This window comes from Suncus etruscus, chromosome 3, assembly GCF_024139225.1.
Source record: "Suncus etruscus isolate mSunEtr1 chromosome 3, mSunEtr1.pri.cur, whole genome shotgun sequence".
Classification (NCBI taxonomy): domain Eukaryota; kingdom Metazoa; phylum Chordata; class Mammalia; order Eulipotyphla; family Soricidae; genus Suncus; species Suncus etruscus.
This window is the reverse complement of record NC_064850.1, coordinates 162589534-162616129: the sequence shown is the minus strand read 5'-3', so window position 1 is coordinate 162616129 and position 26596 is coordinate 162589534.

Here is a 26596-nt window from a genome sequence, read left to right as displayed (position 1 = left end):
GAATATTATCCTCAATGGAGAAAAACTAAAAGCCTTCCCTCTAAATTCTGGCACAAGACAAGGCTGTCCTCTCTCACCACTCCTATTCAACATAGCACTAGAAGTAAGTACTCGCTATAGCTATTAGGCAAGGAAAAGATATCAAGGGAATCTAGATAAGAAAGGAAAAAGTCAAGCTCTCATTGTTTGCAGATGACATAATACTCTATTTAGAAAACCCTATAGACTCTACCAAAAAGCTTCTAGAAACAATAGACTCATATAACAAGGTGGCAGGCTACAAAATTAACACACAAAAATCAATGGCCTTTCTATACACCAATAGTAATAAGGAAGAAATGGACATTAAGAAAACAACCCCATTCACAATAGTGCCACACAAACTCAAATATCTTGGAATCAACTTGACTAAAAAAGTGAAGGACCTATACAAAGAAAACTATAAAGCTCTGCTTCAAAAATAAGAGAGGACACGTGGAAATGGAAACACATACCCTGCTCATGGATTGGCAGAATTAATATCATCAAAACGGCAATACTCCCCAAGGCATTATACAGATTTAATGCAATCCCTCTAAAGATACCCATGACATTCTTCAAAGAAGTGGATCAGGCACTTTTGAAATTCATTTGGAACAATAAACACCCTAGAATAGCTAAAGCAATCATTGGGGAAAAGAATATGGGAAGAATTACTCTCCCCAACTTTAAACTTTACTACAAAGCAATAGCTATCAAAACAGCATGGTATTGGAATAAGGACAGGACCTCAGATCAGTGGAATAGGCTTGAATACTCAGAAAATGTTCCCCAGATACAATCACCTAATTTTTGATAAAGGAGCAAGAAATCCTAAATGGAGCAAAGAAAGCCTCTTCAACAAGTGGTGTTGGCACAACAACTTGCAAAAATTGAAACTTAGACCCCCAGCTAACATCATGTACGAAGGTAAAATCCAAGTGCATTAAAGACCTCGATATCAGACCTGAAACCATAAGATATATAGAACAACACATAGGCAAAACACTCCAGGACATTGAGACTACAGGCATATTCAAGGAGGAAACTGCACTCTCCACGCAAGTGAAAGCAGAGATTAACTGATGGGAATATATTAAGCTGAGAAGCTTCTGCACCTCAAAGGAAATAGTGCCCAGGATACAAGAGCCACCGACTGAGTGGGAGAAACTATTGACTCACTACCCATCAGATAAGGGGCTAATCTCCAAAATATACAAGGCTCTGACAAAAATTTACAAGAAAAAAACATCTAATCCCATCAAAAAATGGGGAGAAGAAATGGACAGACACTTTGACAAAGAAGAAATACAAATGGCCAAAAGACACATGAAAAAATGCTCCACATCACTAATCATCAGGGAGATGCAAATCAAAACAACTATGAGGTACCACCTCACACCAGAGAGAATGGCACACATCACAAAGAATGAGAATAAATAGTGTTGGTGGGGATGTGGAGAGAAAGGAATTCTTATCCACTGCTGGTGAGAATGCCATCTAGTTCATCCTTTATGGAAAGCGATATGGAGATTCCTCCAAAAACTGGAAATCGAGCTCCCATACGATCCAGCTATACCACTCCTAGGAATATACCCTTCTGACACAAAAATACAATACAAAAATCTCTTCCTTACGCCTATATTCATTGCAGCACTATTTACCATAGCAAGACTCTGGAAACAACCAAGATGCCCTTCAACAGATGAATGGCTAAAGAAACTGTGGTACATATACACAATGGAATATTATGCAGCTGTCAGGAGAGATGAAGTCATGAAATTTTCCTATACATGGATGTACATGGAATCTATTATGCTGAGTGAAATATGTCAGAGAGAGAGGGAGAGAGAAAGATGCAGAATGGTCTCACTCATCTATGGTTTTAAGAAAAAATGAAAGACATTCTTGCAGTAATAACTTTCAGACAGAAAAGAGAAAAGAGCTGGAAGTTCCAGCTCACCTCAGGAAGCTCACCACAAACAGGAATGAGTTTAGTTAGAGAAATAACTACATTTTGAACTGTCCTAATAATGAGAATGTATGAGGGAAATGGAGATCCTGTTTAGAGTACAGGCGGGGGTCAGGTGGGGAGGAGGGAGATTTGGGACATTGGTGATGGGAATGTTGCACTGGCGATGGGTGGTGTTCTTTACATGACTGAAACCCAAACACAATCATGTATTAATCAAGGTGTTTAAATAAAATATATATAAAAATACTAAATTAAAATATATGGTGAGTGTGGGAGAAATGTAAAGCGTAAAAAGAAAAAAAAAGAAAATACTGTCCTAGATTGGGGCCACAGCTGTGGTGCAAGGGGTATGGTATCTGCCTTGCCCACACTAGTCTAAGATGAAACAAGGTTCGATCCCCCAGTGTCCCATATGGTCCTCCAAGCCAGGATAGATTTCTGAGTGCATAGTCAGAAGTAACCCCTGATAGTCACAGGGTGTGACCCCAAAAACAAAAAACAAAACAAACAAACAAAATAAAATACTATCCTAGATTTTTACCTCAAAGTATGTTCTACAGATCAACAAGAAGAGCCTAAGTATTGAAGTCAATGCACACTATCAAGTCTGATTCCAGCTCTACATTTTTTTTAATTTGATTTTTTGGCTATGCATGGCTGTATTTAGGGTTTATTCTTGATTTGTGCTCATACATCACTCCTGGCAGGGCTTGGAAATTCAGGTGAGTACTGGGTTCAATGCCTGCAAAGCAAGAACTTTTGTAGTATCTCTGCAACACCCTCCAACTCATTTATTTATTTTGTTTTGTTTTTGGATTACACCCGGCAGTGCTCAGGGATTACTCCTGGCTTTACTCTCAAAAATCGCTCCTGGTAGTCTCGGGGGACCATATGTGATGCCGGGATTTGAACCACCCCCCATTCTGCATGCAAGGCAAATGCCTTACCTCCATGCTATCTCTCCTGCCTAACCCTCCAACTCTTAACTCTGCATTTTTAATAAGATAACCAGTACATTCCTGGAACATTACACATTAGGAAGCAGTACCCTGGAAAAAATAATCATAGATTTGTCTTTATATGTCTAATTTAGAATTATTTAGAAGTGGTTTCCTAAATATCTTTTTCTTTCAAAATCAAACATGCATAAATAAAATTTCATTAAAGACTACATAGACTTGTGACAAGAAATGACACTATTTTACCTGTCTCTCCTACATTTCATTTTTTTATTTTGAAGCTACACCAGTCAGTGCTCAGGGCTAATTTATGCCTCTGCACTCAAGGTTGAGGTTGGGCAACACAGGTGTGTCAATGATCAAACCTTGGTCATCTGCATACAAGGCAGGTATTCTACGCTCAATATTATCCTTTTTGCCCCTGCTACATTATTTTTCTTTTGAAACTGATCACTTCCCACTTTTTATTTTTGGGGAGTGCTTTACATCTTTAAACATTATGTTTATACTTCTATATTTAATATTAGGCTTTCTTTGCAGATTTTGAACAGGAAATGCTATTTGGGGTTCCTTTACTTCTATTTTTTACTTCACATAAATAAAAATTCTTCCTGATCCTCCCTGATTTATCATTCTTATTTAAATAATTATTCAGTGTTGATATCCATATCCTGTGAAAATCCCACTTACTACTAAAGTTTAAAGTGATTTCATTTCTTTCTTTCACGGCTTTCATTTCCTTGGAGTTTTGCTTTTCCATAAATATTTATTTTTGCTTGTTTTTGTTTATGAACCATATCCAGTTGAGTTTAGAGATTATACCTGCCTCTGTGTTCTGGGATCACTCTTGGAGGGCTCAGGGGGCACCTTGGTTTGCTATATATTAAACCTTGGTCAAACCCATTCACTGTATTATCTCTCCAGCCCTTAGTTAAATACTTTTTAGAGACCATATTTATAAAAGACAACAGGTAAAGAATATTCTTTACCAGCTTTGTGACTCCAAATATAGTTTCTGAGTTCTCATCTCAAAGTTGTTCAATAAATATTTATGAATTGTTTAATAAAGTTGCTGCTTTGAATAGATTTTATACTGTGTACAAGTATTTCAGAAACACTGATTACCAGGGAAATACAAATTAAAACAGCAATAAGGTGTCAACTCATACTTGTGAGATTAGAACATAATCACAAAGATTAAAATAACCTGTGTTTCCATGCATCTTAGGAAAAAACCCTCATCTGCTATTGTTAGGAGTATCATCTGATTCAAGTTTTTTTAAAAACAATATTACACTTTAAAAATATTATAAATTGGACATCCATCTGACTAGCAATACCACTTCTAGGCATATACCTCAAGGACTCAAAAACTCCAATTCACAAAGACATTTGCATTTCTATCTTCACTGATGCACTATTCACAATAACCACTGGAAGTAACCCAAGTGTTCAATAACAGATAACTATTAAGATTCAATGGAATATGTACATTGTAGAATAGTACTCAGCTATATGAAAAGACAAAAACTAACCATTTGTTGTTTCATGAATGATATTGGAGAGATCATGATGAGTGAAGTTAGTCATAAAGGATAGAAACCGAATGACCTTTCTTTATTTAGAATATAAAGAAGCATAAAATGTTAGCATTGAATGCCCAAAGTAAAAATCTAGCAGTTGGTCTATAGAAAGAAATGAGGAGTACCATGGAATAAAATATGATGTGTGGGAGTGTTGAAGGCTTGGAGGGGACTAGGAAAGTTTTTTTCTGAGACAGTGATGGAAAGAAATGGACAGATTGCCAGGGATTATGCCATTGAAATGTAGTATGCATGAAACCCTATCATGGACAGTATTGTAAAATTGTAAATCATGAAAAAATGGACAAAGGCAACAAGATCTGAGGACCAGTTTATCAATTTGATCTTACCATGATGGGAGGAGAGGCCAACAAGTAGAATAAATTGTGGGAGGGACCAATCTGGTGAGGGTGTGCTGTTGGAACATTACACGCATGAAACCTTATCATTAATGTGTTTATAAACTATGATCTTTAAAATTAAAAATATTTGACAAAAATAATAAAATAATTTCAGAATTTTTAAATTTATATAACATAATATAAAAGTATGTTTATAAATGTATGTTTATAACAGCTTCTACTTAATATTAACAATAAATTTTCACCATTTCACCTAGTGCTTTTCCCTCTATACATATTTACCTTAATAATATTTCAAGTACCATTTGCTTAGTATTTTTTTTTTTTTGGTTTTTGGGCCACACCCAGTGACATTCAGAGGTTACTCTTGTCTATGCGCTCGGAAATTGCTCCTGGCTTGGGGTACTATATGGGATGCTGGGGGATCGAACAGCGGTTTGTCCTAGAACAGCCACATGCAAGGCAAACACTCTACTGCTGCACCACCACTCCAGCCCCTGCTTAGTTTTTTTTTTTATTAGTGTGGATTATTGTGCTAATTTAGCCAAAATATTTCATCTATTTCTCTGAGAGTTAATTTTATTCTGTTTCAAGATACATATTATACTAAGAATTATAAAGTTGGAATAACATTTGTATTGGAGTAAACAATTTATAGCAATGTTCCTGTAAGTTCTTTTCTGTTGATGCAGTCATTTAAATCTGGGAGTTTTCTGAGAGAACTTTAAAATACACTTTCTTTTCCATGATAAAAGAAAATGAATGTAACCACAGTCTAGCTCAATGAATTATTTTATTGCACCTATTTGGGTTTGTATTAATGCTAGTGGTAATGCCAAATGCAATAACTTTTATTGTAGATTAATATGAAGGAACAGAAGGGAGTGGAATGATATTTCATGCCAAGTAAAATTTAACTGCTTAATAAATATCCTTTGAATTATAAAAAAGCACCCTACCAGGCATTTCAAATAAATATTGGTTGGATTTATATTTTAGTAATGCAACATGACTTCTTTCTCTCAATGTCTCCTCCCTATTACCCTAAAAACTGTACTGTTGTACTGATGTAATAATGCATTTCTGAAGTTTCTATATACTTATAATCACATTCAGAAATAATTTGCTACAATGGCTACCTACAACTTATTATGGGAACAACAAAAATAACAATGACCAACTTGTCTCTTGATGGGTCATTTTGACAATGTAGTCAGATAGTCTTAATTTAAAAAAGTCTTATTTTGCCTATATAAAGCTATATGATGTCCACAAATGGTTTAAAGTGTATCCCAAACTTGGTGAACATTATGAAGAGCTGCTAATTTAGCACAGGCTTTTTAGCAATATCAACCAATTAGAAATTATCTTTGCAAAAATTTGAAAATATAGTTTCCTTTTCTCTTAATATGATTTAATAAGGAAACACAGTCAAACCTTAAATTCTAAGTGTAGTGTAACATAGTTATCATGAAGCTTTCATTTTTAGTTAATTATACTAATAAGCTTGACACTTTCATAAAAATTCTTCTAGAATCCCCTGGGAATGAAAGCATTACATTATGCTGCCCCCTGGCAGACATTTTGTTTACTGAATAATGTGAACTGCAACACAGAAAATTAAAACAGGAGAGAAGCTGCCTTTTCTACCTCCACAGATAGAATTATTTTTAAAGAATATTTGTTGCTCTACGAACAAATTGAATACGTGGAATGATATGTGTCTAAAAGAACTTTATTTAAACTGAATCCCTTCATCAAAATATTGGGCTTCACTTTTTGTCTAAATGGAAATAGCTAACATTAAGTGACATTAAAGGCAGATAAGCAGTATAAAGAAATTATAACTTTTTGATATTTAATCATGAAATCATTCTGAGAATCATGGAGGTAGGTTTAAAGTGAGTGCATATTCTCAGAGTTTTCTGGGATAACGAGCACTTTCCAATCACAATCTTCCATTCTGCTTTATCTTCTAGAAAAGAAACCATGCGTTGCATTTGTGTGGAAGTGTCAGTATATCACCCCCAGCATCAGCTTGCCTGCTAAACTTTTATCAGTGCTTATAAAATAATAATGTAGCTGAAAATTCTTCACATGAACAAAATTGGTCATGATTAGAAAATTGTATACGATTTCCAATGTGAGGACAAAATAAAATATAAAGTATCTTATATAAAATATTTCTATTAAATGTTTTGGTAATAGTTTATATATTAGTTACATTCATTTTAAATCATATTTATATAAATATATTATTTTACAGTAGAGATAACAGAAATATTTATAAATTGTCTAGGAGATTCATTTTTTGAATTTTATCTTATGCACTGGGATTTACAATGGTAAATGGTAAGGTAAATGGCATAAAACATTCCAGCGCCACAAGCTTGGCAGGAGTGCCTAATTCCTTCCACCATTCCTTCCTTGTTTCCTTTCATCATTCCTTCTTTCCTTTCACCTCTCTCCTCTTCCTGTAAGTTGTTTTCACTAACATGTTTGTGGATGTAGTCATTAAAATATCAAACAGGTATTTCTACCCGTATAGTTAAGTCCTACCTGTATAGTAGTCAGTCATATAGTGCTTGTTCTGGAACTGGGAATGTAGAAGGGGATAAGAGAGGAATCTGATTTGACTATCAGCCATTGACTGCTGCTATTTTCTCTGGTTCACCACAATTTTGGTTGATTGCCTGTTATGATAGAGTAATTTTGTTTTAATTTCTACTTCAATGGATCAAATCCTTTCCAAAGTATATAAGATTAAAATCTCTGAGGAATTAACTAATGAATAACATTCTAGCATGTTTTGGTAGCACTTAGTCATTAGTAAATCTTAGTGAAGCAATTTTTTTTTATCTTTGGACCACACACAGTGATGCTCAGGGGTTACTCCTGGCTATGTGCTCAGAAGTCCCTCCTGGCTTGGGGGACCATATGGGATGCCGGGGATCGAACCAAGGTCTGTCCTACACCAGCCGCAAGCAAGGCAAACACCCTACCACTGCATTATCGCTCTGGCCCCAAGTGAAGCAATTTTTGCAACACCATATCTATATGGTATTAGGGGTGTTGCTTCTTAGAACTCTAAAAGTAATGGTTATCCATTTGGTACCATATTTTAGATGATGGCAAGTTTCCTCTATTATTTTCATGACTTTTTAGCTTAATATGAATCCTGTGAGAGTATGCTTAATGTAAAAATCTGTATTTAAAAATAATTGAAATATTATGCAGAATTATTCCTTATTTGAACAAATATATTCAGCCTGAGTTTTTTAATCTGTCCTTAGCATCATTATCCTTAACAATCTGTTTTGTTTAAGAAGAATTTATATGGGCTTCTCTGAGACTAATCAAAGAATAGATTTAGCACATATTTTAAGAGGATTAGCATCAAACTTCTCAAATATTTTTGTGCAGGAAGCTGTGAATTAAATAATTTCTTTGTTTTCTCTGCACAAAAATAAACTTACAGGACCTATTTTTTCCTGGTTTACAATGTCTTTTATTATCTTGGTCAATACTTTTCATATATTGAATTTTATTTTTAGTGTTTCTTGTTGTTAAATTGGGTTCTTGGGCACAACCTTAAATTTCCCTCAGCCAGAAATTCCTAAACTTAAGCAAATGTGGCTATGTTTTAACAATTGGAATTTCAAATCCAGAGGTTTTCAAGAAGTTTCCCCGTTAGACAAAATATGTCACTTACTTTTGTTCTTATATCCAGAGATTCTCAATAGCAGGAAAAGGGACTAGTAGTTTTTTGTTTTTGTTTTTATGAGGATAGCTATCTGAGTCTTCTGATATTCAAAATTTGCTTAAATTGTGTTTACGGTTTGCTATAGTCATAGTCATAGGTACTAGAATCACATATTTTCCCCTAGTGTTTATATTTGTCTTTCCTATTGTTGCTGTGGGGTTTTTTTTTGGGGGGGGCACACCTGGGTGACACTCAGGGATTACTCTTGACTATGCACTCAGAAATCGCTCCTGGCTTGGGGGACCATGTGGGACACGGGGAACTAAAGTTTGTCCTGGATCAGCTGCGTGCAAGGCAAACAAATCACCATGGCCCCTGTATTTGTGGTTTTTTTTTTTTTAAAGACCTTTTCAATTAGAGTCTGGCTCTTATGGTTCCATCAGTTTTAAGTTCCTCTTCAGTTTTGGAACTTCTTTTGATGCGGTGGTAAGTTATAGTGAGTCAAAGGATCTTGATCTAAGCATTACACAAGAAAGTAAAAGACATACAGACATGTCTTGCAGACATGGCTTGATATTATTTTTTACTGTCTTGGTAGATTATCTTTTACCTTATATTTCCAATAAACTTTTTTGTGTTTTTAATGCATTTTAACATTTCTTTTTCTTCATTATATCAGTTTATTTCTCATTACTTTTATTGTCTTTATATAGTTCAGTATTCCTTGCTTTTCAAGAATGTTTGTCAGCTCAGTTTCTTTATTTTGTGAGTATAGTAAATTAAACTTTGATCTATTATATTTATATAGTGTTTCATTATTATGATCACAATTTATCTTAACTTTATGCAAAATATTTTGGTGGAAATGTTCTTAGATATTAATTGTAATTTTTGGATAATTTAATTTGTGGGTTTCACATCTGTGATATCACATAGGGTCTTATACTCAGAAGGGTTTTCTATATCTTAGTCCTCATACAGTGGTACTGCCTTTAAATTGTTAGTGATTTATTTCCAAACTTGTGATTCATAAGTAAAATCCACAGCACACTGAATCATGTCCATGAATAGTGATATTATGTAAATTTTCTTCACTAGTTTCTTCATTGCACAGACTTCATAGTACTCTATAAATACCCAATTTCGAAGTACATGAAATGGGTGCAGTATTTCAACAAAACTCAAAGAAAGTTAAGTATAATATAATTAAGTTCAGTATTGTTAGGAAGGAATGCACCATAAAATGAAAATACTTTATATATTGGTACTTTTAATTTCATCATTTTCTCGTTTATTATATTTTTGAAAAGATACTGCATTCTATTTTTCCCAAGAACTCTATAAATTATGTAACCAGCCCTGAACTTCTAAAGGTAAAAACTTAGCATAAACAACAGAGAAATTCATTGTGTTGAAATGAAGAAATATTTCCTTAAGATATTTGCTAATGGGCCGGAGAGATAGCATGGAGGTAAGGCGTTTGCCTCTCATGCAGGAGGTCATCGGTTCGAATCCCGGCGTCCCATATATGGTCCTCCCGTGCCTGCCAGGAGCAATTTCTGAGCCTGGAGCCAGGAATAACCCCTGAGCACTGCCGGGTGTGACCCAAAAACCACAAAAAAAAAAAAAAAAGATATTTGCTAAAATTATTCACCTAGGATGACAAGAGAAATTGTATAAAAGTTTACAGAGAAAATATTTTACAATTGAAAATAAAAATATTTATTCCTAAATAAAAATATAAAGTTAATGAGAAATTACTTAAATATTATTTTAAACTTGTTTAAAAATACAGGTAGAGAATGAACAATTTTTATATAATTATTTTCTCCAAATTAACATATAAACTATCTAATACATAAATTTGTACTTAAGTTTGTAATACCTATCAAAAGGAAATTCGTAAAAGAAATTAAAATATAAATAATTGTAGGACATATAATCATTACTAATAAAATAGTAAAAATAAAAGTGTATTTTTTACTTATTTCAATACCAATTTATTTTTTTCTTTTTTCCTTTTCTTTTTTAATATATATAAAATCTTTATTTAAGCACCATGATTACAACCATGATTGTAGTTAGGTTTCAGTTATAAACAGAATACCCCCGATTCACCAGTGTAGCATTGCCATCACCTATACCCTCCTCCCCAACCCCTACCTGTATTCTACTTCTTTCATTCTTTAACATTGTCATGCTAGTTGTGAGTATAGTTATTTCCCTAATAGCATTCACCACTCTCTGTGGTGAACTTCAAATTGTGAGCCTGTCCTTCCGGCCCTTCCAGTCCTTACCTCTATTGTCTCTGAGCCTCAGTGCAATAATGTCTTTAATTTTTCTTAAAATTCATAGATGAGTGAGACTATTCTGTGTCTATTTCTCTCCCTCTGACTTATTTCACTCAGCATAATAGATTCCAGGCACATCCACATGTAGGAAAATTTCATGTCTTCATCTCTCCAGACAGGGCTGCATAATATTCCATTGTGCATGTGTACCACAGTATTAGCCATTCGTCTGTTGAAGGGCATCTTTCAATACCAGTTTGATGTTGACTAGCATACACTGAAAGAATCCTTTGCTCATGTACAGATACAGCTTAGTAATGAATTATTATAATTATAAAATATATAAAACTATCTTACCATGTATGTTTGGAGTATTAAATAATTTTTTAATTTTTAAAATCTAATCATTAATTTCTAGGAATTTTATCATGAGAGTGTTCAAAGAATTTTTAGTAGGGTTTTTATTTTTAAGTGTTACAAAATACATAACTTAAAACCTTACTCATTTTTTTATTTTTTATTTATTTAAACATCTTTTTTATATATTTTATTGAAACACCTTGATTACACACAAGATTGTGTTTGGGTTTCAGTCATGTAAAAAACACTTGATTACAAATATGATTGTGATTAGGTTTCAGTCATGTAAAGAACACCCCCCTTCACCAGTGCAACATTCCCAACATCAATGTCCCAAATATCCCTCCATCCCATCCCACCCCCATCTGTACTCCAGACAGGCTTTCCAGTTTCCTCATTAATTCACATGATTATGGCAGTTCTCAGTGTAGTTATTTCTATAGCTGCACTCACCAGTCTTTGTGGTGAGCTTCATGGAGTGAGCTGGAAGTTCCAGCCCTCCTCTCATTGTCTCTGAGGATTGTTGCAAAGATGACTTTTATTTTTCTTAAAACCCATAGATGAGTGAGATTATTCTGTGTCTCTCTCTCACCCTCTGACTTATTCACTCGGCATGACAGACTCCATGTATAGGAAAATTTCATGACTTCATCTCTCCTGATGGCTGCATAATATTCCATTGTGTATATGTACCACAGTTTCTTTAGCCATTCGTCTGTTGAAGGGCATCTTGGTTGTTTCCAGAGCCTGGCTATTGTGAATAGTGCTGCAATAAACATAGATGTGAGGAAGGGGTTTTTGTATTGTATCTTGTGTTCCGAGGGTGTATTCCTAGCAGTGGTATAGCTGGATCGTATGGGAGCTCAATTTCTAGTTTTCGGAGGAATCTCCATATCGCTTTCCATAGAGGTTGGACTAGACAGTATTCCCACCAGCAGTGGATAAGAGTTCCTTTCTCTCCACATCCCCGCCAGCACGGATTGTTCTCATTCTTTGTGATGTATGCCAATCTCTGTGGTGTTACAAGAAAAAAACATCAAAAAATGGGGATAAGAAATGAACAGACACTTTGATTAAAACCTTACTTCTAGTAGAAAGTGGTTTTATATGGCTAGGTGATAAAATGAATCACTGTTTATCATTCCTGTTCTCTCAGTTTAAAAATCTCTGAGGGAAGATGTTCAAGCAACCCTTTTGGAATAGCTTTACAGGCAAAGAACTGAAGATTACTTGCTTTGTGTGCAGAAGATCAGATTCAATCCCTGTTGGATGTGTCATGCACATCCAAGGACACAACCCTGGAGTACCATGTCAGAAATAAATCTTGAGTGCTGCTGGGTGTGACCTCAAAATAAAAAGTCAAAATAAAACAACAAAAATAACTCATCTCTTGGGAGCAGAGAGATAGCATGAAGGTAAGGCATTTTTCTTGCATGCATAAGATCAGTGTTTCGAATCCTGGCATCCCATATGGTCGTCCAAGCCTGCCAGGAGCGATTTCTGAGCATAGAGCCAGAAGTAACCCCTGAGCGCTGCCAGGTGTGACCCCAAAAAGAAAAAACAAAAACAAACTGCTGCAGATGCCAGTGCCTCTAAGCAGGTTCTTTGTGGAGTCTAGGAAACCTTCACGGGGAGAGAGAGTGGGAACATGAAATGGCAGAAAGACGGAACAATATTGTAGAAATGAATTACCACACACAATGCATGGGGACTTGCATCTAGAAAGACAAAGACAAATTTATTTTTTGAGCTGGGTAACTTTTAAGGGGTAAGCTCTGGAATGCGGGGTGTAATTTTGGAGATCAAAGAAAGTGGGAGATGGTCAGGGAAACAGAATGAAAGGCCATGGCTAAAATCTGCATATTAAAGAACCGATACTGAAGGTGAAAAGAAGTTTCTGTTGTGGGTTAGCTTTGTTTTGGGTAAGCAGGAGAAACCAGGTAATTTTCAGGGAAGTGGGAAGAAAGAGAGAAATGTTTTAGAGTTTTGGGGAAAACTGAAAATTGCTTTACTCATGAGCTAAGTTTTGGGAAAAAAACATGATCTTGGTGCCAAGGTAGCAGAGATCACAGAGAGCTGGTCACTGGGAGACTTTTGGCGGGATTTGATACTGTGCTTCTTTGTTAGAAAGAAATATTGAGGCCTGATTTCTAATAATGGTCAAAAATAAAGGGAGAGATAGTTACAGCCACGTTTTAGAATTATAGCCAAACAATCCACGCAAAGGGTCCACTGATTTGACTGCTCTAAGCGGGACTTTTTGGCAAATAATTCTTTTTCAGGAGTGCAACACTTCTGATGTGTGCCCTTCCTGAGTGGGGTGTAACAACAAACAAACAAACAAAAATAACTCATCTCCTTTCAAGTGCCATTGGCTGAATTATTTTATAAGGAAATCTTCCAGCTCAGTGGGTCACTTAGAAGATGGGATGCAACTTCAAAGTTCAGGAATAGATAACAAAGCTATTAAATCTTTACCAGAATTCAATTGATGAGTAACAAAGAAAATAATTTGAGCAAAGTTTTATTATTTTCTATGAAAAAAGTATCCTATTAAGAAATTCTCTTTTGGGGCTGGAGAGATAGCATGAAGATGGGGCTTTTGCCTTTCATGTAGAAGGACAGTGGTTCGAATCCCAGCATCCCAAATGGTCCCTGAGCCTTCCAGGAGCTATTTCTGAGAGTAGAACCAGAAAGGAGTAACCCCTGAGTGCTTCAGGGTGTGACCCAAGAATCAACCAAACAAACAAACAAAAATAAAGAAAAAAAGAAACTCTCTTTACAGGACCAATATTATAATACAAATGGTAGCCTACGCCTCACTCAGAGTGATCCTTGAGTACAGATGCAAGAGTAAGCCCTGAATACTGCTAGATGTTACTTCAAAAACAAACAAAAACTCCTTTTAGTTTGCTACCAAATTTAAGTAAGGTTAATTAAACATTGTCCACAGTCCACCTAGTTACCATGTAATGTAAGTGGACATTAAAAATTGATGATACTTGAATTACTAGTCCTTAAATTTGAACATATATGGCAGTACTTCTTTATCAAAAGGAAGCAGTAAATACTAGATTATTCTCAGTATCTGGAGGTACAATTTAAATTGATCAAGGAGGAGACCACATTCCTGTGTCCTTACTCTCATTACGTAGCCTTTTTTCTTTTAACCATTGTCTCAGGATCTCTATAATAACTAGTTTAAAAATGTTGAACTCAGTATTGCAAATAATTTTGCAAAAATACAGGAATCACCCAAAGATAATCTAATTTCAGAAATGACTCTTAAGAATAGCAAAGATGCCCTTCGATAGATAAATGGCTAAAGAAACTGTGGTACATATACATTATGCTGCTGTCAGGAAAGTTGAAGCATGAAATTTTCTTATACATGATGGACATGGAAACTATTATGCTGATTAAAATAAGTCAGAGAGAGGACACACAGAATAGTCTCACTTATCTATGATTTTTAAGAAAAATAAAAGTCATTATTGTAATAATGCACAGAGATGAAGGCTGGAAGTACCGGGTCACCTCAAGGAGGTGTGAGTGCAGTTAGAGAAATAATACACTAATAACTACCATGACAATGTTAAAGAGAGAAAGAAGTAGAATTCCTGCCTCGCATACAGTCAGGGGGTGTGGGTGGAGGGAGATCAGGGACATTGGTGGTGGGAATGTTGCACTGGTGAAGGGGTTGTTTTTTTTTGTGACTGATACCCAGCTACAGTCATGCTTGTAATCATGTGTTTAAATAAATATATAATAAAAACAAACAAACAAAATTGTGTTTATTTACCTTTCTGATAGTAATAAATATTATAAATTAAATAGCTTAGATACCCTAAAAGGAAATCCTGTCAGAGTTTTAGGTTTACACTTATTTCTAAACTTTGCAAAGGTGTTGGTTAGTTGATCAGAGACTTGAACACTATCAGAAAATTTCTGACAAAGAAGAGTTATAGAAATAAATCTATTTGAATGCTCGGCATAAAGATGCTGTTATACCATGCGAATGTTTACTAAAGTATGAATTCATAGAAAAGAGATTTTGATAATTTGGAAGATTGGATAATAGGCTCTATAAATATCTGTAATCCTCCTTCCCAACCCATTCCCATTGTTCACCACTGAGCTCAAGAAATATATATGGGCTCAGCAGCATGAACTTCTGCTCAGTAAGGTCAATCTGGCTACAGCATGCTGAGTTCTCAAGCTGCTTTCTAAATTGCAGGCAACCAAAATAGAATGCTTTATCAATCATCATGACCTTCACATTATGTCTTTTATACCAAGGAAATTATTGAAAATTAAATGCTGCAACTTGAATTCATGGAATTCATTATTGATATGATCATGTTTATCATTCTTTACAAATAATTTGATACTTTAAAAATTACCTTTTAAAAACAAATTTGGGCGATATCTCGTAATGCTCAGGACTTACTCTTGGCACTGTGCTCAGGGACCACTCTTGGTGGTACTCTGGGCACCATATGTTTTGGGGATTGAACCCTGGCCAGTTGCATGCAAGCAGTCACCCTACACTCTTTGACATTAAATGACTTTTTAAGGATTCAGTAATGATGCTAGTAGAGTGCAATACTCAGTGGGACTTAGGCTTGCTAGTGGCCTTCAGGAAATAGTATATGCTCTAAAACAGCATCCAGAAAATGTAGCTATGTTTGTATAATCAGTTTATACAGTTGTAGAAATTATGAAATACAACTTTGGACTCTGCTAGATCTTTTCATTTCAAAGGAATTACTACTTCATGGGAGATATATTTCCTTGAGTTGGACTCGAGTCTGTCATATGATAGTTTTGGGTAACTCATACCATTGAACCAATAGACAAAAAGGATGATAACTATAATTGGGGATTACATTTTTCTATCAAAGGGAAATTAGTTGTTACTATATAATAAGAATAGCTAGGAATATGACTGAAATGCATAAGTTTCTAAAATTTTTTATTTAGTGCATTTTTCTCTTAGGATGATATTTATATTATTGCTCACTTTTTGTTTTTAAAGTATGTATTAAGTATAGTTTGCTTAATGTAGAAATTTATTCATTCACTTTGTAATTATTAATGACAGATAAACAGAAAATTTATGGTCAAAATTACTAAGCACAGTTGCATATGCCATTTTATCTGAAATCAATTCTTTGATTCTACCTGATAACTAGAAAAAATAGTTCTAGAATAATAAAAAAGTGATCTTTGAGCAGGAACTCTATAGCATAAGTAATAGAATTCTATACATATTCTTCCTTAATTTTTACATCCTATTTTGCCACCCTCAATATTACTTTTATTTATCTCCACATTAACAGTGTGATTACTTAACAAATTGCTTTGAACTTTTCAAGGAATATATAGTTTTAATAATGTCTAACTTTGAGGACATATGAGGGAAGTTGCTGATTATCATCATTTACAATTCACTGTAACTAGTATTCATATTATGAACAAACCGTGGACTAAATCTGCCTATACAGTTTGTATACATTTTATTTTCAGAACTTGTATTTTGTGTCTTCTTAAATATTTTATACCAATTATGTAGCATCCAAAAGATTGCAATATCCATGTTTTATTATCTCATTGATATTTTGAACTATTGAAAAGATGAAAAATCCTGTGGAATACAGTGAGAACAGAAATTTAACTACTATTATTTTTGGCTGGGACCACACCCAGTGATGCTCAGGGGTTACTCCTGACTATGAACTCAGTAATCGTTCCTGGCTTGGGGGACCATATGGGATGTCGGGGATCAAACCGAGGTCTGTCCTGGGTCAGGCACGTGCAAGGCAAATGCCCTACTGCTCTGCTATCCCATGGGCCCCAACTACAATTAATTTTTTAGAAAAACCATTATGCATATTGTCTGGGGATAGGTGGTAATTAGGTTCTAAGAAAAGATATTTTTGTGGGTAGAAATGTTGATAGAGTTTTATTGATTTTACTCTGAAGTATGAATGATATTCTGTTGTATATGCTTAGTAATATATTAATGTTATATCAATGGAAAATTTAGTCAAAGTTCTACAGGTGAATTACTTCTAATCCAATTTTGAAGAGAAGATGCTATTGTAAATTCAAAGAGCTTAAGTAATATGCCATACATCAAACATGTGATGGAATGGGACATAGAATTTAGATTGCCTCAATCCAGATCTATGATTTAATGATTATGCATATTACTAGTCAGTTTGTCTTAGATTGTGACCTTCGTGACCTGAGTGATTACTGATACAAATTCCCTTTTAAAAGGTACAGAACAGTGACAGTGGATAAAAGTAGGGTTATATTATGGAGAGATTTATATAGATAATAGGAAAAATGCTGAGAAATTAATGGGACACCAAAACGGGGAGATGTAGAGTAAAATTTTTATTTCTTAGATAAGATACTTAAATTTACTTAAAATTTGCCACACTATTATTTAGTTCTAAAGTAAGTACTTAGTTACATGAGTGACCTTTAGGTAGAGGGGCATAATCCAGACATAAGCATTGTTGCATCAGGAAAGACAAGAAACTGAGAGACTGTATAAAACTTTATAAACAAAATTTGCATTGTTAGTTAGAGGCTAGACTAGAGCAATAGTACAGATGGTAGGACATTTGCATGAACATGTCCATCTTAGGTTCAATCCCCAGCATCCTGATGCTCTCTAAACCGACCATGAGTGATTTCTGAACTTAGATAGTAATAAGCCCTGAGCATCACTGGTTTGGGCTCCAAACTAACTAACTAACTAACTAACTAACACTGTTTAACTTTATAAAATTTTACTTATTAACATTTACATTTAGATGTTTATAGATAATTTTATAATATCAGCTATTATGAAATAAGATTTTATATAAATTATTGAACAGAGAGACAAAATTTGAGCATGAATGTTATCATCGCAAAAAGATAGCTCAATAACTCAGATTCACAAGGTAATTATTTGGATATAGGTGTCTGTAATTTGATACCTATGATACTATAAAAGGTTACGTATCCACCTTTCTAAAATTCAATGTCCACATCTTAAAGTTGATAAGAGTGTTAAATGGAAACTTGCTTTTAAATGTATAATTTTACTTATGTATCAAAAAGTACTTCTAGTAGAAGCATACTTGTGGGTGGGAGGAAAAGGAAGTGGAGACAAAAGGAAGTTGAAGGGATTGGGCACTATGGCTAATATAATATATTCTTTCAAGTTTTATAAGTAATTTTTTTCTTTGTGAACTAAATTTAATATCAGTCTTTATGAATGTAATTCTTATAGCAAATTAAAGTTGAATAGTCAGAAGGTTGATTTGATTTATGTTTGTGAGTTTGAAGAACAGCTACATTCAAATAAATAGAAAGACTCTTAGAAGGATGGTGAAGAAGTGATTAAAAATACGTTTAGTAGAATTAGCTCACTGTGCAATTCACACCCCAAACACACACAGAGAGGGTGGGGGAAGAGAGAGAGAGGAGAGAGAGAGGGAGAGAGAGGAGAGAGAGAGAGAGGGGAGAGAGAGAGAGAGAGAGAGAGAGAGAGAGAGGGGAGAGAGAGAGAGAGAGAGAGAGAGAGAGAGAGAGAGAGAGAGAGAGAGAGAGAGAGAGAGAGGAGAAATCTCATACAGCAACTGGATAAAATACTAGCTTGAAATTTAGAGGTATAGTAGGTGAACATTGACATAATGACCTGTCACAGGCCTCAGAAGAATGGGCATTCTCCATTCACCCCTGAACCAGGGAAGCCATCCAAGAAACATCCAAGTTGTCTATAACATCACCTGGAAGCAATCCTCTACCAGGGAAGACCCTACCGCTGCTCTGACATCTACCTGCTCAAAAGAGACTTCCCTTAACACTGAGAAGACTTAACAACAACAACGACCTGCTTACAGGACAGGGCTCTCTGCATTGCCCTTTAATTGTGAGGTGAAACTAGAGGACACTCCACATCCTGACTGCAATGTAGAATATGCAGATTCCAGGATCTTTAATACAGAAACATGATACCAACAATAGCGACTGTGTGAAAAATAAGACTGTATTGGCACTACAGACAATGACCTGGATTGGACAAACTAGCTTGCCTGGAGCCTAGAGTTGGTCTTATGCCAGGAAACTTCAGGGGTAGGGTCTCTTTATATTTAGGCCAAGGTTTTTCCTTTTCATGTCCCTCATATTTTGGTGGGCCTATGCAAACAATAATTGCCACTCTAACACCGTTTTTCCTGTGCTCCTTTGACTCTAATCCTAAAAAAAACCCAACTTAAACTTTTTAGGTTAACTTAAACTAATATGCATGTGCAAGAAAATGTAAAAAAAGAATACTATGCCTTTAATGTTTAAGGAGTTACATAAGTTTTATGACTTTAGATTGCTTTGTGTGCTGCTAAAAAATATTATAATGTATTACAATCTGGGGACGTGAGGGATAAAGTAATTGTACATGAGTTCTGTTTTATTTATCTTAAAGTTCTTTGGTTGAAAGTTCAAAGTTAAGATATTAGCAAGGGGACTTCTGAGAATTCTGTTTATGGGTGATTGTCCTTTCACTGTAACTTTACCTTGTCCTCTTTCTGTGCATCTTTGTTCTCATAATTAAAAATAAAAAATTAAAAAAAAAAAGAAACAAAGGAACAAGGAAGTCATGCTAAGGAAGTTGAGTGTTGGCACTTAAATTTTTAGAGATGGTGCGATTTAGGTTAATGGCAAAGTCCAAGTTGTCATTCTAGACAAACAATGAAAAGAAATTTATTTTTGTTTGTTTGTACCAGACATAGTAGTACTCAGGATTACTCCTAACCCCGTTTTCTGGAATCATCCTGGTGAGGTTTGCTGGAACCCAGGTTGACTGCATGCAAGGCAAGAGTCTTACCTGCTATACTATATCTGAGACCCTTAAGAAAATATAAATTTGAATTATTGCCAAAGTCAGAGAATTATGAAGCCAGCTTGTCATGGTCAATTTGTGTAGTCATAGATGTACTGTAGAAATGATAGAAAGTGACTTGAAAAAAATGAAGAGATAGTAATAAATCATTCCAAGAAAGGGTAAAGGGAATAAAAGCAAAGTAACTTACATCTGCATAGAAGAGGCAGATTAGTGCAGAAAGTTCATTGAACAGTTAGTTGTTAAGAGGACAAGCAATAATTCTTTTTGTTTGTTTGTTTGTTTTTGGGGTCACCCGGTAGCGCTCAGGGGTTACTCCTGGCTCTATGCTCAGAAATTGCTCCTGTCAGGCTCAAGGGACCATATGGGACGCCCGGATCTGAACCACTGACCTTCTGCATGCGAGGCAAGCACCTTACCTCCATGCTATCTCTCTTGCCCCAAGCAATAATTCTTAACTGGGTGTATTTAGGGTTTCTGGAAAAGACTAAACATTAAAAAATAGAACTCAAAGAGTAGTGTCACTTAGGGAATATCTAAAAGATAAGACTAGGATAGAAAGTAAGGAAAGTTGAATGATGATTTTACATTAGAATCACTCTCCTGGAGCTTTATTAAAGAGTAACCTATAACGTTCCACTTTCCTAACCAACTGAGTCACTTAGATTGGGACTGTTAATATGTTTTGCCTAACTTTAAAATTACTTTATGAGTTTGTTTTATTTTATTTTTTGTTGAGAAACTGGTGAGGTCAAAAATCAGTCAGCTAGGAGGAAGAATAGAGTGGCAACAATGGAAAGTTAGAGATGATTTAATTGAATGGCATTGAGGCTTGGGGATAAGAGGTGTGTAAATAAGTTTTCTGGAGATGGGCAAGGACTTTGAGTTCCTTGCACATTTTAACTGTCTCTGCATAGCCATTGTAGAGCTTTGATTACTCCCACAGTGAATGTTGTGTAGGCAGAAAGTGGGACGTAACAACTGATGTGGGAAATCTTGGCATGAGAGGTCTGAAATAATGTGTTTACATTTATGTCTTTTGACTTTCATTCCTGTCTTCCTTCTAGATTTTCTCTCCAAAACTCAGATATCAGTAGAACTTGGATGCCCCAGTGGAATTTATGTAACTTAGTTACGGTCATCACAGCTGGTCTCACTATTTTCTTTCCTTTCTGTATAAAGTCAGACCTGCCCCAGTTTTTTTCCATCATCTCTTCTCACAAAGCACTGAGCTATAGCATTTGGGTTTAACAAGGATGAAGATAATGGGAACTCCTAGCTGGCAGCCTTTGCTTCTAGAGCCAAGAAATAGCAATACTAGATAGCTTCCTTGCCATCTAAGTTACTCTGGTCTTAGGTGCCCACATCCTTCTCTTTGGCAGTAGTTAACTGAAGTAGTTTTATTCATAGAGCTGCATATGTAGCTGTATGTGTATGGTTCACTGCTCTTAAACATTCATCTTAGTAGACTGGAGAGAAAACACGAGGGTAAGACACTTGTCTTCCATGTAACTGCCTCAAGTTCAATCCTTGGTCTTTCATAGGAACTTTTGAGCACTATTAGGAATGACTCCTGAGCATAGATCCAGGCGTAAACCCTAAGAATGTACCAGATATGAATGTCTATACCTTGGGTAAAAAATTCTTATACTCTGTGTAACCAATACCAACATGTTATCACTTTTGTCTTTACAGATAGAATATATAATATATACTACATTCATTTATGTGAATGCATATGAAATTATTTTACCATCCCATTTGGTACGGGATTCTGAAATAATGATTGTCTCAGAACTGCATCTTTACAATTCTGGTCAGGTCCTATATCGGAAGTCAGCTACAGAACAGGAAATCTAACCAGACCCTTAATATTGTTTTGGAAACCCTTCAAACCAATGGTGGTTAAACCAATGGAGCATGTCCGGCTCTTTGTTTATAGGAGGCTTCTTAGGAATCTGAGACGTGCCTTCAATGAGATAAATTCCCTAAAATAAACTAGTGATTCATGTTTTAATATATTAATATTTTTCCTTTATTAATATTATTATTTTAGGGGCCACTTATTGTGATATTGATCCAGTAGTGCAAGCCCAAGATGGGCATTACAACTGAGTACTTGGGAATCACCAGAACCACATCTATTGGATCTGGGCTGGGAGAGAGGGTAAGAAGTGCCAGGGATCAAACTTAAGTTTCACTTGCCTCATACATGTTAGACATTGCTGCTATAATTTGATCTATCTCCCTGGTCTCATTTCTCTTTATTATTCTGAATTTAGTTTACTAATGGAGACAATTTGGGAATGTTTTAAAGCTTTTATTTTCCCAATAAACTCCAGTATTCCTCAATATTTTATTGTAAACTATATTTACACAGTTTGTAAGGTGTCCCTTTGCATGTTTAATCCCCAGTGTCCCATATAGGTTCCACAAGCACTGTTATGAGTAATTCCTGAGTACAGATCAAGGAGTAACCCTTGAGCATTGCTGAATGTAGTCCCAAAACAAAACAAAACTAAAAAATGTAAATCTACATTTAATTACTGTTATGTATAATATTTGTTATTGAAGATGGTTTGGTTATAACACAACCATGAAGCCACTTTTGTCTTTTCCAGAGAATCTTCAGATATTTTACAAACTGTTTCTTGGAAAGTTGCACTTATTATTTTACCTACTCCCTATTTCCACCCCTGCCACTATACTGAGAGTTGTCTGACACCATAGTTGAAACAGGTACCCCCAAAAACTTTTTACAACGACTTTCCATCTTCTCTCCCATATTATACCTTTTCTTGGAGGTACTTAAATGTTTTTACTAAATTAAACATTTGTACTTAATAATAATCTGCTAGATACCCGAAAGAAAGTGGTTAAAAAGAAAGGCTAAAAATTGCCCCCTCAAGGGCTGGAATGATAGTACAGACACCTTGCATGTAACTGGTTTTGATCCTTGGCATCTCAATAGTCCCCTGAATGCATAGCTAGGAGTAAACTCTGAACATCACCAGGTGTAGCCTAAAAACAAAACCGCACAAAATTGCCAACACTACCAGAGGCAGTACATTTTCCTTGCAAGTGACTGAGTGGGTTTTAATACCTTCACCTTCTATGATACCCTGAGTACCGTCAAATATGTCCCTCTAGCAAAGAAAAAATTCTACCTCTATAGTACTTACATTCTAGCTGGTAAAGTCAAATAATAAAGAAAATACTTAAGGGAAATTGCAGATGCCATTGTATGGCAATGAATCCTTTGAAATAAAAATAAGGCATAAAGGGATGGGAGAGAGAGTATAGTGGGTAGGGTATCTGCCTTGCACATGTCCAACCCAAATTTGATCTCTATATGGTCCCCCGAGCCCTTCAGGAGTAATTGCTGAGTGCAGAGCAGGAGTAAACGCTGAGCACAGTGAGATGTGACCCAACAATCAAAAATAAAATAAAATAAAGCATGAAAATGCATAACAAATGCTGGTGTGATTTATTTTAAATCTCAATTTAAAGTTGGGTGTTTAGCAAAGATATATCATTGGGAAGGAAACATCTAAGGAACATGAGAAAACAAGTAAGATTGATACCTAAAAGAAGAACATGCTGGGATATGGATCTGAGATGCAAAAACTGAGTCGAAACATACATTTTGGTATATGTGAGGACAGCAGGAAGCCATTTTGTCTACTGCATGTGAGAATTAGGGAAATACAATGGAAGTAGAGCCTGTAACTGGAGAAGGGATGAATATATGAATATGAGGGATGAGTATAGATTATTAGAGAAACAATAATAAAAAGACTGTTAGTCTTTATAATGTGTTTTATAAATTGATGGTAAAAAGTGATTTAATCTTAGTTTCTGAAAGCTTTTGAGTTGAGAATATTCAACAGGGAGAGTTAGAGCAAAGTAATCTTGAGAAGGCTATTTCACAACTCCAAGGAAAATTCTAATTTTAATGTTTTAATTCTAAATTTTAATGTTTAATAGTATAAATGTAAAAATTTAATTTTAAAATATAATTATAAGTAGGTAATATATGCAGACTTAATAAGCAATAAACAGTTTAGATAGTTTTAAAGCTAATTATATAAATAGAACATGTAGGAAGTCTTAACTAAAAAAACACTGAAAGAAGTTTATTGGTCACTTTAGAAGGCATGTTAAAAATGACTTAGTACAGTGGTTATGTTCTTGAAAAGGTAATTATAGCATAGAAATGCTAAATGTAAATTCTGAGCATAGGAAATTCTTGGCACTTTTCCCATTTGGTACTCAAAACTGTCAAATCTCTACACGTTCATTCTGATTAGTAATTAAATAAGGCAAAGTACATGAAAATTTTCAAAGGACTCAAATATGAGCAATGTAAAGCAAAAGGAAGTTAACAAATTCATATCACTTATCTGAGAGAAGATATGAAATAAGAGCTATATTATAATCAGTTTGCTGGAGGATAAATCCAGTCAAAAATAAAATAATGGCACTTAGGAGTGAGGTGACACTTAGGAGTGGTGAGGGGCACATACATGGCCTACAAAAGAACGCAGGTTTGAACCCTAGTACCTCATGGTAACCAGCACTGTCAGGTGTCGCTCATCACCAGGATCACTGGTGGATCTTGACATCATGGAAACTGAGCACCAACAGATCCCTGGGTCCTAGCACTGCCTGGCTTTGTTGACTGAGCAACTCTGAGTATGACCCTCAGGCCATCTGAGCACTATTTAGCCCTCTAAATAGTAAAAATGAATATGTTCATATATTATTGGAGAGAAAATTACAGCCCAAAGCCAAATAATCATGAAGTAAAATCTGGTATTATTGGGTATTAGTTTGATTTGGTGTTTTGTTGTTGTTGTAACCTGGCGATGCTCAGGGGTTACTTCTAACTCTGCCACTCAGGAATTACTCAGTGGTGTTCAGACGATGATATGGGATGCTGATACGGGATACTGGAGATAGAACCCAGGTCAGGAACATGCAAAACAAGTACCTTACACAGGGTACTATCTCTCTGGCCCCAATTTGTATGACTTTGAAAAGTAAATTAAGCTTTCTGGTTCTTCAGCTGCAAATGGATAATTTGAAATATTATAAGTATTGAGTTATATAATAACTCTTATTAAAAGCAGTTATAGACTTGACAATGATAAGCTAATAGGGCTTGCTAGAGATACTGACAATCATTCTTACAGTAAAGGTAATAAATGAACAGTGGTTATGAACATGATATTGGATGTCTATTTGCAAATTCTAGTTATTCCTCTTCCTATGAGTGGTGAGCTAGTTATTTATTTTCTCTGACTTATATCAGTTGTTAATTCAGAATTGTTCTCAGATTTTGTGTATATTTTATTAGTTTAATGTGTGTTTCAAAGAGTCTCAAGTATCATTTGTTTCCTCTTTTTATGCTGATCTTTCTCCTCTCTCCACTTTATTTTCATTTGTATTAACAATAAAATTGAATGGAAAATCTTTCTCACTTATACAGAAAAAGAACTGATAATTTTAATGTTGGCCAAGGTTCACCGCCATATGCAATTGATTAATTATGTTTAGGGTAAAAATTTAACACTACCAGTAAATTTCATAATATATATGTATATGAAACTTAACAATTAAATTCAAATACTGGTAGAAATTTTTGTAGGTGAGCACTAAGGTAAACACACACAATTGAGTATCATTTTCCTTTTAGTCAACAGTTACAGAAAGAAATGTTTCTCAACTAGCATCCAGATTCATGAATGTCAATAGTAAAAGTCATCTGAGTGGATACCAAGGTATGATAACAGGATGACAGCCAATTGAATGAAGGACCTCAGGAAGGAAATAAGGTCAGAAAATTGTCATGGTTAGAAAAAGATTAAAGAACTCTGGTTTAAAGTTTAAATATACACCAGGAAAGACATAGATGTTTGATGTGGTGGTACATTTATGATGGAATTTTCATAATGTTTTTAAAATGAATGATTTCAATCTGTATTGAATAAGTCTTAGATATAGTGTTGAAAAATGGTAAATTTCATATTTAAGTTCATTATTTATGCCAGTTTTATACAACTACTTATATTTATTTTAAATATAATTAAAATGTGTTATTAATGGGCACTGTTATGTGGTAATAATATGGATTTTAATTGTTTATACATTTAAACTGTGCTGTTTCTTGTTGGAAAGGAAAAAGAGAGTATAGAATAAAACTAGTGAGAGAACCAGAGGAGACATCATTTTTCATCCAAAATATTATCTGTTAAAAAAACTAACAATAAAAGACCTAAGGCAGGTATCAAGATTAATGTAACATATCCTGTTTGGGACAATAGGTTTGTGTATTGCTGTATTTTATTTCTGCTTTTCAAAATACATAATAGTACAGTAACTATAAAAATAGATACTTAAAATAGTCAAAAAGAAATGTGTATAATCTCACTAAGGAATTA